This window comes from Heterodontus francisci, chromosome 2 (assembly GCF_036365525.1).
Source record: "Heterodontus francisci isolate sHetFra1 chromosome 2, sHetFra1.hap1, whole genome shotgun sequence".
Lineage (NCBI taxonomy): Eukaryota > Metazoa > Chordata > Chondrichthyes > Heterodontiformes > Heterodontidae > Heterodontus > Heterodontus francisci.
In genome coordinates, this window is record NC_090372.1 from 168,618,544 (window position 1) to 168,635,782 (window position 17,239).

At 43.7% G+C, this 17,239-nt stretch overlaps 1 protein-coding gene across 1 annotated transcript in view; it reads right to left on the reverse strand.

Moving 5' to 3' along the window:
- The window catches only part of dnajc1 (DnaJ (Hsp40) homolog, subfamily C, member 1), a 264,300-nt gene that overhangs the window by 121,539 nt on the left and 125,522 nt on the right, over nucleotides 1-17,239 (reverse strand). The window lies entirely within an intron of this gene.

Consider the following 17,239-nt stretch of genomic DNA (forward strand, 5'->3'; position numbering starts at 1 on the left):
ATCTTTTTCTCTAGGTTGCATACAAAATGAAAAATATGCATCACTATTTGGGGATTGAAAGACAGTTCGGCGGGATACTCTGTATAGTTGTCTTCGCAGCACATGCTGTTCCATTAATGTGCATACAGAGCTAAGTCTTACATTTGACTAAAACATACTTAGAAGGTATTCATAACCCGATTCTGCTATTAAGCTGAGCCAAACAGATCCAATGCCACACTCAGGTGAAACCCAACCTGACTCATCTCAGGCAGAAATACCAGCACTTCAACTGCAAGACTGGTTGCTAATAGAGCATGAACAGCCATGATTTCAAATGGGACAAGTTCTTACCAATACAATCAGCTGATGTCAGAACAGCTGATCCTTGTTGAGAGCAATGTTCCCACTAAGCTGCTTGGCCGTGCAACAACCTGAAAGGGACTGCACAGGCCTGGTTCTGTGATAAATAACACTTGTGCACAGCCATGCAAAAAAAATGTAAAGGGACTGCATACTGAAAAAACAGGCTATGCACAAGTAAATTTTAATGGGAACATTGGTTAAGAGTGGGAGAGAGTTATCTTAACTTATGCCTGACAGCAGAATCGGATACTAATTCTTACTCTGAAAAGAAACCACAAACAACTAGCATTAAAGACTAAACTGGGTATAAACTTGAAGAATTAGTGATATCTAGACTATGGGGAGAAAGAAAATTGGACCCAATATCAGATGTGAAGATTACATTGTGCAATTACCCTGTGCCTGGTCCCCTTGAGGCAGGCAGCAAGCAAAGTTTGTGCTGCCTGCTTATCCAAATGATTTCAGTGCGCAACAAAGCACAAAATGTGCTACTGACTGGATGCATGCTGAGCAGGGGCCATAGGAACATAGGATTTAGGAGCAGAGTAGGCCATTCAACCCCTCGAGCCTGCTCCGCCATTCGATAAGATCACGACTGATCTGGTTGTGGACTTTCCTCTTTGCTCCCCCATAATCCTGGACTCCCTTATCTATCAAAAATCTATCTAACTCAACCTTGAATAATTTGAATGACCCAGCTTCCACTGCTTTCCGGGGGAAGAGAATTCCATAGACTAACAACCCATTGAGAAAAAAAAATCTCATCTCCATCTTAAAAGGGAGATCTCTTATTCTTAAACTGTGCCCCCTAGTTCTAGTCTCCCCCACAAGAGGAAATATCCTCCCATTACCCACTCTATCAAGTCCCCTTAAGATCTTATATGTTTCAATAAAATCAGCTCTCATTCTTCTAAACTCCGATGGGTATAGGCCCAACCTGTTGAACCTTTCACTTCATAAGATAAGCCCTGCATCCCCGGAATTAGTCGAGGAACCTCCTCTGAACTGCACATGGCACACAACAATCAGGAGAAATGAAATCAAAAAAGTGCTGGAAATACTCAGCAGGTCTGGCAGCATCTGTGGAGAGAGAAGCAAAGTTAACATTTCAGGTCAGTGACCTTTCATCAGAACTGGAGGAGGAGAGATGACATGGCCTCCTGTGGAGATCTGAAGGCACATCCTGAGAAGGAAATGGGAGCAGGTGGCCAGGGAGATTAATTTCTAGCAACGCAGTGTGCATGGCAATCAACATTCTCCTGTATGCCACCCCATCGAAGTCCTCACCTGAGTCCTCTGCAGCAGAATGTGTCTGCAAACTCACTCTCTGGTGAGCTGGCACACAGAATATCCTTTCCTCTGGCCTGGTTGCAGCTCACTGATGCCCTGTGACTCATCATGTGCAGATCCCGACTCTATACTACTCTCTAAAATTTGCACAGTGCCAGTATCTGAGCTGGTGGCTGCAATTGTCAGATCAAGTGACAATGCTTCATCAGAGGTCTGGTGCAGCTCTTGCCCTTCACGGTGAGGCTGCACTGACTGACCAGGCAGCAGTTCTTGGATATCTGAAAGAAGAAATGCAGAAGGAAAGGGGGTGTATGATGGAAAGAAAGAGTTCCATAGTCACGCCATCTGCAGCTTACACTTAATGCCAAGGTAGCAGGATGAAGGTGAAGTGGGATTTGAAAAGGGCCTTACACAGGAACATACTGTCACCCTGAATGTATGCGGCAACACCAGATGCAGCAGCCTTGGTCACAGCTGGGCTGATGATGCAGAGCACCATTTCCTCCAGAGGGCTCAAGAGATGCACGTGTGCCTGTCCCCTGCTGTTTCTGTCTGCTTCCTGTGATTATGGGCCACCTTGTCCTGCAAGAGAGGGAATAATGCCTTTGTGTGTTGCACTGTGTTAAGGCGATGTCCACCATAGCTGATTAGCTGGAGATTAATGGAAGTAGTGAGTGGGACGCGTGAGGCTGGCAGCATTAGTACGTGTGCGAGGGTGAGGTGGAGGATCTGAATGTTAGGCATAAGTCCTGATTGCGAGAGATTTCTAATGGATGAGTGATGGGTTGTGGCACATTGAGCAGGGTGATAGGTTGTTGGTGTGATGGGCAGGAGAAAGCATTTGAACATGCATTCTTTGACCTTTTGTGTGTTTTTTTTGTGGGATGTGGGCGTCGCTGGCTGGACCAGCATTGATTGTCCGTCCCTAATTGCCCTTGAACTGAGCGGCTTGCTAGGCCATTTAAGAGGGCATTTTAAGAGTCAACTATATTGCTGTGGGTCTGGAGTCACATGTAGACCAGACCAAGTAAGGATGGCAGATTTCCTTCCCGAAAGGACATCAGTGACCTTGATCACTTGTATTGAGGTTCCAAATCTCCTCCTGCACTGCCACACAGTCTCTGTCACTGTCAAGGGGCATGGAGGAGTCTGACTCCAACTTGTCAGCCATGCTGCAGCCACCGGGGTAGTATTGTGTAGGAGCACTAGGCCAGGCAAAGGCACCTGCAAGATAGGTACTAAGCGAATGCACAAGGATGAATAATTCAGTTTAATTTGTATTATTAGAAATGTTGTTAGATAAAGTTCTTACAGAATGGTATTTGGTGGTGATATTTATTTCAGGATTTTGGCCAAGACGATGTCGCGGTGGTATGTAGCAGATAGACTGAAAGGTGGGGAATTGTGGAGCATCTATGATGCGGGGATGTTGCCTTGGGGGAACCCGAACCACTCATGGACAGCCAATCTGGAGCAAAAGGGTCCCTGATGCCTCCTCCTCCTCAGGTGGCATCCAAAAGCTTGGAAACAAGGTCCATGCCCTCATGATAGTAATGTTGTGGAAGATGCAGAAGAGCATCACAAACGTTGAGACTCACTCCAGTGAATACTGGAGTGCTTCCCCAAATCGGCCTAGGCAGCAGAACCTTTGCTTCAAGACACCAATGTTTTGCTCCATGACGTTCCTGGTTGCTGTATGGCTATTATAGGCACACCATCCATACATGGCTGAATTGCAGACGAGTGCCGTTAGCCAGGTGTATAGTAGGTATTCCTCGTCACCTTGCAGCCAGCCTCTGGTTCTTTGTGGTGGACCAAAGTTGGCAGGTAGAGTTGACTGCTGCAGGATGAATGCCTCATGGCCACTACCAGTATAGCAGGCTTTACCTAGAAGATTTTCTGGGCATGGTCGCACACCAACTGGGCATTAATAGAATAGCAGCCCTTGCAGTTACAGAACATTATTATGTAGGGCCCACAGAGTCACATGCATGCAGTCGATTGGAACCTGCACCAATGGGAATCCCACTAGCCTGGAAAGCCACGTGCTTTCTCTCTCCTACTTCTCTCTGGTCAGTGAGAGCATGATGAGGTTCCCTTTCCTTCGATAACAAGGCCTCGGTCATCTCCCTGATGCAGTGATAGATAGCGATCTGAGAGATGTTGCCAACGTTACCTGCTTCCACCTGGATGGATCTACTGGCATAGAAATTAGGGTGATGACGACCTTGATGGACGGTGACAATGCCATCCTTGCCCTATAGGATTGAAGGTTGGGTTGTCGGAGGTGGCACACTTGACTCATCCCCTCCTTGGTGAAACACGTGCTTCACAGACTGCTCCTGGCTGAGATAGAGGTAAAGTGCCCCCTGAAGCCCCTTAGTGGGGAGGGCCTTCCAGTGAGAGCTCTTCGCCTTCTCCCTTTGAACATTGCTTGCCCTCTCTCTGGCCTGTGCTCCATTTCCAAAACATGCTGCAACCCAAGAGGAACTGCAACTGTAGCCCCCGTTGCTAAAGCAGACTTTCTCCTGATGAGTCTTCCAACTCCTCTGGCCTCTTAGTCAAAATCCAGCAACACTCTCTTATAAGTCCAAAATGTTTGCAATACCCCTCCAATGCAGAACACAATACTTCCACTAACTCAATCAGCAAAGGAAAGTCAAAAGCACCACACCTGAAAGTTGGATAGTTACCCCTTTAAATAGCACTAGTGGGGGAAATCCCTCATTGCAAATGAATGCATGTTCAGCTGTGAGTGATTAAGAGAGGTCATTAACAGGGCCTGCACAATCTAAAATGGCTGAGCATACCCCAATCAGCATTGGAAGCTGTTCAACATCACAATCCACCAACTCTGCATGCTTCCAGCACATGCATAGCACACCCACCCTAGTGCTGTCAGTCAGGAAGTGTTGCGTAGATTGCGCTGGAATAGGCCAGAAACATCCCAGCCAACATCTTTGCAGTTTCAGGCTAACATGGTGTGGGCATCAGCAGCCCCACAGATCCCAATTCCGCAGCCCGTGTGTTTTTTTGGGGGACAAGTTATGTGAAGGTAACCTTATACAGTAAATTACAAAACAGCAAGTTAAGCCTGCATACATATTCATCTGTCTCAAAGCTTTATTTCCAGTAATACTTCTGAGTTTAGAGATGGGACAATGCATTTTTAACAACTGAAGCAAAGCAGAAAAAGGAGTAGTTTTTCCTGTCCTACCAGGGATAACCAACATAAAGCCCGCTGGCCAGGATTCGGCCCGCCAATCGTTTGCATCCAACCCACGGGTGTACAACTGTTCCCAGGGCCTTTTCTTGTCCTCACCGTGACTGGAGAAGAGCAAGTTCCTTTTGTCAGTCCAGCTTTTAAACTATTGCGCTGTCAGTTTCACAGACGATTTCCACAGGTACTGACTTTTTCTTTAAAAAGCCGGTTGGGAAACAGCTATTCCTGATGTCAGCAGCTGTTGGCTGTGACACTGACAACAATTTTTTTTAAAAAAGACTTGACTTTTAAAAGAACTTTAAAAGAGCGTTCCAGTCTCTGCAACTGTGAGAGGGGGAGACGGAGGAGAGAGAGAGAAGGGAGACCGTGAGAAGGGTGGGGTGGGGTGGGGTGGGGGGTAAGAGACAGAGTGCCGGGCCAGAGTGTCAGAGTCATTTACTTACAGCACAGAAGGAGACTATTCTGTCTATCAAGCCCATGCCAGCTCTCCACGGAGCTATGCAGTCAGTCCTACTCCCTGGCACAATCCTCATAGCCCTGCAAGTCTATTTCTCACAGGTGGCCATCCAACTTAGTCTTGAAGTCATTGATTGTCTCCACTTCCACCACCCTGTGGGCAGCAAATTCCAGGTCATTACCACCCGCTGTGTAAAAAAGTGTTTCCTCATATTCCCCCTGCACCTTTTACACAAAGCTTTCAATCAGTGTCCCCTAGTCCTAGAAGAGAGGGGAGAGGGAAGAGAGAACGAGACACATACACAAAGAGGGCAGGGAGAAGGGGAAGAGAGATCAAGGTCTCTCCTGAAAGGTGGACATCTATCCAGAATAGTCTGCATCACTACATCAAGTGTGCGGGCAGAGATTGACTACTTATTAAGGCAAAAAACAATGCCAGGTATGTCACTAAATCAGTTTTCTATATAGTAACGAGTAAGTCAGTCAATAAATTAGTCTTCTCATTTAAAGCTTCTTCACAAAAATGCACATTTGTTGTTTTTATTGGTAAATTTGTAATGCCTTTGCTCACTGCCCCCTCTGTTGGTCTGGAATACAAAGACATAGACCATTATTTGAGTAGTGTACATAATGGAATGTGATCATGTCATTGCAATGAAAGGATTGAAATCGTTACTGATGTTTCTTTAGCTGACCAATGTAATGTACTGGGTGCTTGGGTGTACTTGCACTTTACATTTAAAGATTTAGCACACAGCAGTGACATTTTTTCCTTTTATTTTCTAATCTAAGTGAGTGTTTAAATTCTAATTAATGAAGAATAAGTGCATCTTACAACTTTCAAAAGATAGCAGCTTTCAATCTATGGATATTGCAAAGTGTGTTACAAAAGATACCTCATGCTTCAGAAAATACACCAAATGTTGTTAAAATAAACATTGGTGAATTGAATACAAGATGGACTTCTGTTAATGCTGAACCATGGTTAAATTGGTTTCTACTTGATAAAATATACAGGAAAATGAATACTTCTTGATGCACCACAGATTGTTGCAAATAATTTTTCTTGCTTAAAAGTACAGTAGAAATTTGGTAGCTCACTCTAATCACAAACATTCATTTATAACCGTGGTCCAATTTGAAGATTTATCAGAGTCAAACTGTTCAAGTTTCAAGATCTGGATAAACACAACTTTGCTCATCCCCCAGTTTTAATAACGAGGTTTAAGTGGATAAAACAGCTGGACATATTTGCAATTTTGTACACTGGGCTGCAACTTGAGGCAGTAGTTTGAGAAGGGAAGAAAACATCAGGGCCTCAGAGGAAAAGAGGAGGCCTGAACATAAACACGGCTGACATGTTCCTGTTGCTTAAGTGTTACTATTAGAAATAAATGTTTTAAACACGATGTAGCACAATATATCAGCATCAATACAGATGCTCTAATCATCCCTGATTTACCACAAAAGTTATTGTAAAAACTTCACTGGATCATAGTGACCTTCAGAACTTGTTTAGTTCTAAAAAGTCAAACTTTCAAGATTCTGCTTAATTAAAATTTTATAAATTAATATACTTAAGTTCTATGTTATTTTGTTAACCTATTAAGTTGAAGGGAGCGTATAGTCTATCAAATTACCCCATAAGCCGAAACATTTCACAGAATCATAGAAATCTACAACAGAGGACACCATTCGGCCCATCATGCCTGCGTTGGCTGTGCTTAGTCCCACATCCTCACCTTTTGCCCGTAACCCTACAAGTTCCACACACTCAAGTATCTTCCCAACTCCCTTTCAAAATTATTTATGAAATTAGCTTCCACCATCTTTTCAGACAGACCAGATCCCAGCAACTCAATGAAAACTTTCTCCTCAACTCAGCTCTAGACCTTTTGTCAATGATTTTGAATCTATGACCTCTGGTTGATGGTCGGCACAGACTCGGTGGGCCGAAGGGCCTGTTTCAGTGCTGTATCTCTAAAACTAAAACTAAAACATTGTCAGATGGAATAGTTTTTCCTCCAACTACTCTATCAAAAACAATCTTGAAAACCTCTTATTAGATCACCCTCTTAACCTTCTCTGCCCTGAGGAGAACAGTTCTAATTTTTCAAACCTTGCCTCATAACAAGTCCTTCATTTCTAGTAGCATCCTGGTAAACCTTCTCTATACCCGTTCCAAGGTCTTTACATCTTCATTGAAGTCTGATGCTCAGAATTTTCCACAATTCCCCAGCTGAAAATATCTGAACACTTACTGATGTCACCATTACTCCATCTTGCAATTCAAGTCTTTTGGCTACAGACAACCTCAAAAGTAGATATTTAAAGATGAATTGCTCCTTGTGTACCTTAAAGTTCCATTCCTGTATTGTGATGAATGGGGAGCACAAATGAACTCAACATACCTATTCATGCCATCACTAGAAAAAATTTCTTCATGCTACATAAGGTGTTCTGCACAAAACTGCTTCTTCACAATGCCCCAAATCTGTAGTTTTAAAGCATATAATAAAGAATTTACATTTATAAAGCAGTTCACAGCAAAGGAATTACTTGTACAGTGTATTACTGTTATGTAGGCAAAGGTTATATAGTTCAGTAGAACACACCATTTTTAAAAAATTCTCCCTCCACAACAATTTTCTTGCTTCCTCCCTGAAGTGTAGAGGAAGTGTACATCTCTAGCATCATGCCCAAGTTGTAGGGAACCAGGAGGCATCAGGAGGCTACTCAAGCATGGAAAGAGGGCATTATAGTTAAGGCTAAACCTATCATTCACACAAACATACTTTCCATTAAGGCCACCTTTGAAGCAGGAATTCAGGCTCAATTTTTTGCCTTTGAGAATCCAGGGATGTGAAGCGAATTATAGTAGTCCAATTTCAAACAGCTCTGTCAGCAAACTACTCGGGATTGAATTGGAGACCTTCCGGCCCATATAGCCCACTATCGCTGTAGCAATAAGTGCAATTTCCCATGAGACAAAATTTCAATTTTCCCCATGGCATTAGAGGGAGGTGCCAAAATGAAATGGGCACTACCGTACAGGGTTACGTTAAACTTGTTCGTCAAGTATCTTTGTAACAACCGATGGTTATGGAAAAGTCTGCATTTCCACTAACTGGGAAGACAGGACCCATATTTTCTAGCCCCCACTAAAAATTCTACTCCCAGTTCCTCCAGCTCTCCCATCTATGCGTCCTCCTTCAGTCATCTTGGCTGGTGAATGGTTACTAGGAAGAGGTGGGGGAACATGTCATGACTTGGTCTTCAGACAGGGAAAGTTCTGCAATTTTTTTGAGGCATAAATCAAAAAATCCATCATATTGCAACAAGGTACATAAAGTTTCACCTATTTTTAGTCAAGTAAGAGATGGTTGCGAATTTCTCACCTCTACAATTGAAGTCATCTGCCTCAGCCACAAATTATCATCCTTTGATGTCTTGGCCATCCTTCAGCCTGTCACTCACCTGAGCCCCAATCATCAGTCAAGCTGCAACTTCTATTCATCGCCTTCAATGTCTTGTACAAGCTCACCTCACATGAGGCCCATATCCTGCTCCTTCAGTCTTCTCCCTATTCAATTGCTGACATATTACAGTGTCCCCCTTGCTTCTTGACAATTATTCTGGACTGTTCCTCTCCCTTTCAAAATCACCAGCATCCTCCCTGTGTAAACCAGTCTGACATTTCTGAATACCACTCTATTTCTAACCTTTCTATCTCCAAGGTCCTTAAATGCCCAGTTGCCTCTCCCGTCTAAACCCTCCTCTCACACAACTCCCTCAGTCTGGTTTCCACTTAGATTCTAACAGTGAGACTGCAAGGGTCAAAGTCAATTATATCATTTTTCAATGTAAAGCATATAAATTCATGATTCTGATATTAATAAGATAGAGATCTTAGACAGGCTAAAGGGATTCAAAACAAAAATACCCAGGGATAGGTTGTATCCCAGAATGCTAAAGTACACAAGATAGATTTTTATGAGGTGCTGACAACCATCATGAGAAAATCACTAGACACCAGCGATCTAGTAGATTAGATACGGGCTAATATAATGTTTATATTCCACAGTGATTAAAAAACTACATACCCACTAGGCTTCCTTCAATTCCATGTAAAATAATGGAACCAATTAATCAGGAACATGAGGATCATCTATACAAAAATAACTCAGTAAACAGCAACACAGCTTCAGAAGGGAAACAAATCTGTCTGAAAAACCCCTTTCAACTTCTTCGAGGAAGTGACTACACAAATGTACTGTGGCAACTCTACAACAAAATGTATATTAACTTCCAAAGAAACCCATGCTAAATAATGGAGTGATTTAACAATGCCCCTGAACTCAAATATAAACATGAGCTATAGGTCAGGATGGCCATGAGAACACACCAAAGTACTTGAGTTCTTTTAATGCATCTCCAGCTCCATCATCAAGAAAGATAATTACAGATGAGGAAGGCAGAAGGCCCATATTAGTTCATTGATGCAATTAAATCCTAAGGTCCCCCTCATTGTAACATCCATTTAAAAATAATTATTCTAGGGGTTTCCTCTCCGTGGGAGTCTATAGCATGTATTGCTCACAGTGTGAAGAATAATTTCCTGGTGTTAGTCTTAAACTTACCTTTCACTAGTTTGAATCAGAGTTCCTTAGTCTCAGTTTGAGGCAATTTTCTTGATTTAACTTTAATATACGATTAACCATCTTATATACCTTGATCAGATCATCTGTTAAAAATTTCCTTTCAATCTCTTCATATTTTAAACTTTTGACAGGAAGCTACAGTTCTCAATTTTTGTAGCATGTTGTTCCAAGGTGCACTCTGACTGCAGTACTGTACAGTTTGATGACGACTTTTTGGGTATTCACTTCTAACATTCTTTTGGCTACATTGATGTTGGCAGAGGCCAAGTAGCAGGTTTCTGCTCACACATCCACTTGGCCAAAGAATGGTGCATACTACAGTAGGGCAGGAACTAAAGCGAAACAATTTTTTTTTTTTTTTTTTAAAAAGCAAGCAAAAAAACATTGGTTACATGTTGCTTTTCATTGGCCATTTGCGTCTCAGTTCCTGACATACAAGTCTCATGCAGCTGGCAGTAACTTGCTGAATTAATCAAGACCATCTGTCAGTAAGACATTTATTAAAAACAAGGTCCTCTCAACTACAGCCTCCGTGTATTTGCTAAGCTTACATTAGGTTGCCACAAGGTGTGGAACAGCTGCGTGTCAGAACAGGTGGCAAAAGGATTCTTTGAAGGCCAATGTAAAACGAGCTACGTATTACAAGACAGGGCAGGTGGTCCAACCAGATATTATAATAGTTCCAGTTCTAATAACAAAACCTGACTCTTACAAAAAAATTTGCGAGTGAAAAATCAAGTAGTTCGAAGTTAAAAATACAGGCCCTGTGCTCAATCAAACCTGACATTTAATTGCATTCTCAGCTATTTGCGAACCCATTGCGCAAGGACAGAAGGGACAGCTTTTTCCATATGTAATTGTTAGATTCTACAATGATTCATAGTACAATTAACGAAAACAATTTACATTTATATAACACTTTTAATGTAGGAAATATTCCAAGGCACTTCACAAGAGTGCAAACTCAACCGTGTTGTGTAGCACGACCACTGTGCTAAACGGGATGGATTTGGAACAGATCTAGCAACTCAAAACTGGGTATTTATGAGCCACTGTGGGTCATCAGCAGCAGCAGAATTGTATTCAACAACAATCTATAACCTCATGGCCCGGCATATCCCCCACTCTAGCATTACCATCAAGCCAGGGGACCAACCCTGGTTCAATGAAGACTGCAGGAGGGCATGCCAGGAGCAGCACCAGGCATACAAAAAATGAGATGTCAGCCTGCTGAAGCTACAACACAGGACTACGTGCATGCCAGACAGTGGAAGCAGCATGCTATAGATAGGAGTAAGCGATCCCACAACCAACAGGTCAGATCTAATCTCTGCAGTCCTGCCACATCCAGTCGTGAATGGTGATGGACAATTAAACAACTAACAGGAGGAGGTGGCTCCACAAACATCCCCATCCTCAATGATGGGGGAGCCCAGCACATCAGTGCAAAAAACAAGGCTGAAGCATTTTCATCCATCTTCAGCCAGAAGTACCGAGTGGATGATCCATCTCGTCCTCCTCCTGAGGTCCCCAGCATCACAGATACCAGTCTTCAGCCAATCCGATTCACTCCACATGATATCAAGAAACGGCTGAAGGCTCTGAATACTGCAAAGGCTATGGGCCCTGACAAAATTCTGGCAATAGTACTGAATCATGGAATGTTTAAGGCACAGAAAGAGGCCACTTGGTCCATCGAGTCTGTGCCGGCTGAAAAACAATCCACCCAGTCTAATCCCTCCTTCCAGCATTTGGTCTGTAGCCCAGCAGATCAAGGCTCTTGAGGTGCATTTCTCAACTCCTTTTGAATGAGTTGAGGGTTTCTGCCTCAACTACCCTTTCAGGCAGTAAGTTCCAGACCCATCACTCTCTGCGTAAAAAAGTTTTTCCTCATCTCACTGACCTCTCTGCTAATAGGCCCTTCACCGCCACTCTATCCAGGCCCCTGAAAATTTTGTACATTTCAATCAGATCTCCCCTCAGCCTCCTCTGTTCCAAGGAGAACAACCCCAGCCTATCCAATATTTCCTCATAGTTGCATTTTTCCAGTCCTGGCAACATCCTCGTAAATCTCCTCTGTATCCTCTCTGGTGCAATTACATCCTGTCATGTGGTGACCAGAATTGCACACAGTACTCAAGTTGTGGTCTAACCAATGAGTTACAGTTCCAGCATAACTTCCCTGCTCTTATATTCTATACCTCAGCTAATAAAGGAAAGGATTCCATATGCCTTCTTTAACCAACTTATCGACCTGTCCTGCTACCTTCAGGGATCTGTGGACATTCACTCCAAGGTCCCTCACTTCCTCTACACTTCAGTATTTTCCCATTAATCGTGTATTCCTTTGCCTTGTTTGACCTCCCCAAATGCATCACCTCACACTTCTTCTCCAAGTTGAATTACATTTCCCACTTTTCTGCCCATCTAACCAGACCATCAATATATTCTTGCAGCCTACAGCTATCCTCCTTACTATCAACCACACAGCCAATCTCTGTCATCTGCAAGCTTCTTGATCATGCCCCCTACATTTACGTCCAAATAGTTAATATATACCACAAAGAGCAGGGGACCCAGTACTGAGCCCTGTGGAACGCCACTGGAAACAGCCCTCCAGTCACAAAAACACCAGTCAACAATAACCCTTTGTTTCCCGCCACTGAGACAATTTTGCATCCATCTTGCTGCATTTCCCTGGATCCCATGGGATTTTCTTTTAACCGTCTGCCATGTGGGACCTTGTCAAAAGCCTTGTTAAAATCCATGTAGATCACATCAACTGCACTACCCTCATCTATCTTCCTTGTTACTTCCTCAAAAAATTCGATCAAGTTGGTCAACCAAGATCTTCCCTTAACAAATCCATGCTTACTATCCTTGATTAACCTGCGCCTTTCTAAGTGGCAATTTATCCTGTCTCCAATAATTTTCCCACTACTGAGGTTAGACTGACTGGCCTGTAATTATTCAGTCTATCCCTCGCTCCCTTTTTAAACAGAGGTACAACGTTAGCAGTTCTCCAATCCTCCGGCACCACAACCTGTATCCAATGAGGACTGAAAAATGATGGTTAGACCTTCCGCTATTTACTCCATTGCTTCTTTTAACAGCCTCGGATCCATTTCATCTTGCCCTGGTGATTTAATCAACTTTCAAAGATGCTAATCCCACTAATACTTACTCTCTCCCTATGTTTATCACATCCATTACTTCACGTTCTTCCTCAACTACAATATCTGCATTGTCCCCCTCTTTTGTGAAGACAGACGCAAAGTATTCATTAAGAACCATATCAAAATCTTTTATGGGCCCTACTCCATCCTTAGTTATCCTCTTACTCAATATACCGATAAAACATCTTTGGGTTCACCTTGATTTTGCTTGCCAATATTCTTTCATGCCCTCTCTTTGCTTTCCTAATTTCCTTTTTGATTTTACCCTTCCACTTTCTATACTCCTCTCAGCTTTCTGTAGTATGGGGTTCTTGGTGTCGGACAGAAGCTTTCCTTTTCTGCCCTGTAAGCTCCTTGACATCCACGGGGCTCTAGATTGAGCTGTGTCACCCTTTTTCTTTGCGGGAACATGTTTATGCTGAACCCCTTGAATCTCTCCTTTGAATGCCTCCCACTGCTCTGACACTGATTTACCTTCAAATAGCTGTTTCCAGTCAATTTTTGGTAAAACTTGTGCTCCAGAACGAGCCGCGCCCCTAGCCAAGCCGTTCCAGTACAGCTACAACACTGGCATCTACCCGTCAATGTGGAAAATTGTCCAGTGCACAAAAAGCAGGACAAATTCGACCTAACCAATTATGCCTCATCAGTCTACTCCCAATCATCAGTAAAGTGATGAAAGGGGTCATCGACAGTGCTATCAAGCGGCACTTGCTCAGCAATAACCTGCTCACTGATGTTCAGTTTGGGTTCCGCCAGGGCCACTCAGCTCCAAACGTCATTACAGCTTTGGTCCAAACATGGACAAAAGAGCTGAACTCCAGAGGTGAGGCGGGAGTGACTGCCCTAACATCAAGGCAGCATTTGACAGAGTATGGCATCAAGGAATCCTAGCAAAACTGGAATCAGGGGGGAAACTCTACGCAGGTTAGAGTCATACCTAGCGCAAAGGAAGATGGCTGTGGTTGTTGGTCAATCATCTCAATCCCAGGCCATTAATGTAGGATTTCCTCAGGGTAGTGTCCTAGGCCCAATCATCTTCAGCTGCTTCATCAATGACCTCCCCTCCATCATAAGATCACAAGTGGAGATTTTCACTGATCATTACACAATGTTCAGCACCATTCACGACTCCTCAGATACTGAAGCAACCCGTGTCCAGATGCAGCAAGACCTGGACAACATCCAGGCTTGGGCTGATAAGTGGCAATTAACATTCACGTCACACAAGTGCGGGACAAATGACCATCTCAAACAAGACAGAATCTAACCATCTCCCCTTGAATGTTCAATGGCTTTACCATCACTGAATAACCCACTATCAACATCCTGGGGTTACCATTGACCAGAAACTGAACTGGAGCAGCCATATAAATGCTGTGGCTACAAGAGCAGGTCAGAGGCTAGGAATTCTGTGGCAAGTAACTCACCTCCTGTCTCCCAAATGCCTGTTTCCCATCTACAAGGCACAAGTCAGCAGTGTGATGGAATACTCTCCACTTGCCTGGATGGGTGCAGCTCCAAAAACACTCAAGAAGCTAGAGACCATCCAGGACAAAGCAGCCCACTTGATTGGCACCCCATCCACCACCTTCAACATTCACTCCCTGCACCAATGCAGTGGCAGCTTTGTGCACCATTGACAAGATGCACTGCACCAACTCACCAAAGGCTCCTTAGACAGCACCTTCCAAACCCGTGATCGCTACCACCTAGAAGGACAAGGCCACAAATGCATGGGAACACCACCACCTGCAAGTTCCCCTCCAAGCCACACAAAATCCTGACTTGGAGCGAGATAGCCGTTCCTTCACTGTCACTAGGTCATAATCTTGGAACTCCCTTCCTAACAGCACTGTGGGTGTACCTACACCCCAAGGACTGCAGCGATTTAAGAAGGCAGCTCACCACCACCTTCCCTCAGGCAATTAGGGATGGGCAATAAATGCTGGCTTAGCCAGCGATGCCCACATCCCATGAATGAATAAAAAAAGTGAAACCATGACAAAGGAGGAGCCATTAAGAGATGTGATTAAAAGCTTAGTCATAAAGATGGGGGGGGAAAATGAGGAGGGAGGACACGCGGGGGAGAGGGGGAGGGAACGTGCAGCCAGAATTGGAGGAATGCAGTGTCTTTTTGAGAGTTGTATAGCTGGAAGAGATTACAGAGATAGGGACGGACTATGCCAGCCCGGTGAGCCAAGGTTCAAATCGCCAATTTGTACCAAGTTAGCTGATCTGAGCTGAAGCAACATTAGGGGTATAGTTCTGAAGAAGGGTCACTGACCTGAAACGTTAACTCTGCTTCTCTCTCCACAGATGCTGCCAGACCTGCTGAGTATTTCCAGCATTTCTTGTTTTTATTTCAGATTTCCAGCATCCGCAGTATTTTGCTTTTATTATAGCAGGGGTATTGCATTGGTCTCAAAGCTATGGAGGAAAGGAATGAACCTGTGGATGTCGTGATAGAATATGATCATGATCAGCTGTAATGCCTGCAATAATAAAATAGTTTGAAGATATGCACGAACAACTTGCATTTATATGGTACCTTTACCATAGTAAAATATTCCAAGGCACTTTTTCACAGCAGTATCAGATAAACTTTGAGGCCTAGTCATAGGATATATTGGGACAGGTGACCAAAAGCTTGATTAAAAAGGCTGGTTTTAAAGCACATCCTAGAGAACAGGAGTGGGGATAGATGTGAGGATTTAGGGAAGGAATTCCAGCGCTTAAGGCCTAAACAGCTGAAGGCATGGCTGCCAATGGCGGGTTGAAGGAAACTGGGAATGCACAAGAGGCCAGAAATGGAGGGCGTGTGTTCACAGAGGATTGTAGGGCTGGTTGAGGTTAGAAAGGTAGGGAGGGGCGAGTCCATGAAGGAATTTGAACACAAGGGTTATTGGTATAAAATGTATATATTGAAGCAAAAAGATATGCACAGCCTGGAGAGAGGGAGACTAATTAGCAAGCTCTTTCAAAGAGCTAGTACAAATACAACAGGCCAAAAGGTCCCCTTCCGTGCTGTATGATTCTCTGAATATGGGCAAGGTATCAAAGTTGCTCATGCAACTATAACTTAACATGAGTTGATGCTTTCAAGAGGGAAGAAAATTGAATCACAGCACAGGAGGCCGCCATTTGGCCCATCAAGCCTGTGCTACTCTTCACCACAGCAATTTAGGCAATTCCACTCCCCCACCTTTTCCACAGCCCTGATTTTATTTTCCCTTCAGGTGCTTATCCAATTCTCTTTTGAAAGCCACGATTGAATCTGCCTCCACCACTCTATTAGGCAGTGCACTCTAGATCATAACCATACTCCGTGTGAAGTTTTGTCTCATGTCGTCATTGGTCCTTTTGCCAATCACTTCAATATGTGCCCTCTGGTTCTTGACCTTCCCACCAATGGGAACAGTTTCTCTATCCAAACCTTCTCTTCTCTAAGGAGAAGAATCCCAGCTGCTCCAAACAGACAGGAAAATCCCCAGCTCAATGGATTTTCTCTAAGATAGTGGTTTGTAATTCTTTAATGATTTTGACTTCATCTAAGCAACTTCCATAGCCTACACAATCCTGCAGCTGACTCACAAGCATATATGTCAATTTTCCAGCAAGGATCACTGGATACTAATCGGAAGCAGCTACCTTTCCTAACCCAGATACACTAAAATCAACTCCAAAGCCACTATCGCGTCAAAGCTAAACCAGTGCTGATAAGAGATTGATCCTAACAATGTAAAATAATGTTTTTACAGTTAAGTGAGGAAGGGTCGAAGGGCTTCCCTCTTTTTCCTCTCCTTGTTTGACCACAACAGGTTTAATTCTTTTTTAAAATCAATGTACTGGCCAATTCAGGGGGAGCGAGAGCGACAGGAAGAGAGTCGGGGAGCGAGAGCGACAGGAAGAGATACCTCCTATGTTCTCGTCTAAATCATTAATGTACACTACAAACAGCAAGGTCCCAGCACTGATCCCTGTGGTACACCACTGGTCACAGGCTTCCAATCGCGAAAGCAACCCTTGACCATCACCCTCTGCCTCCTGCCACTAAGCCAATTTTGGATCCAATTTGCCCTAGATCC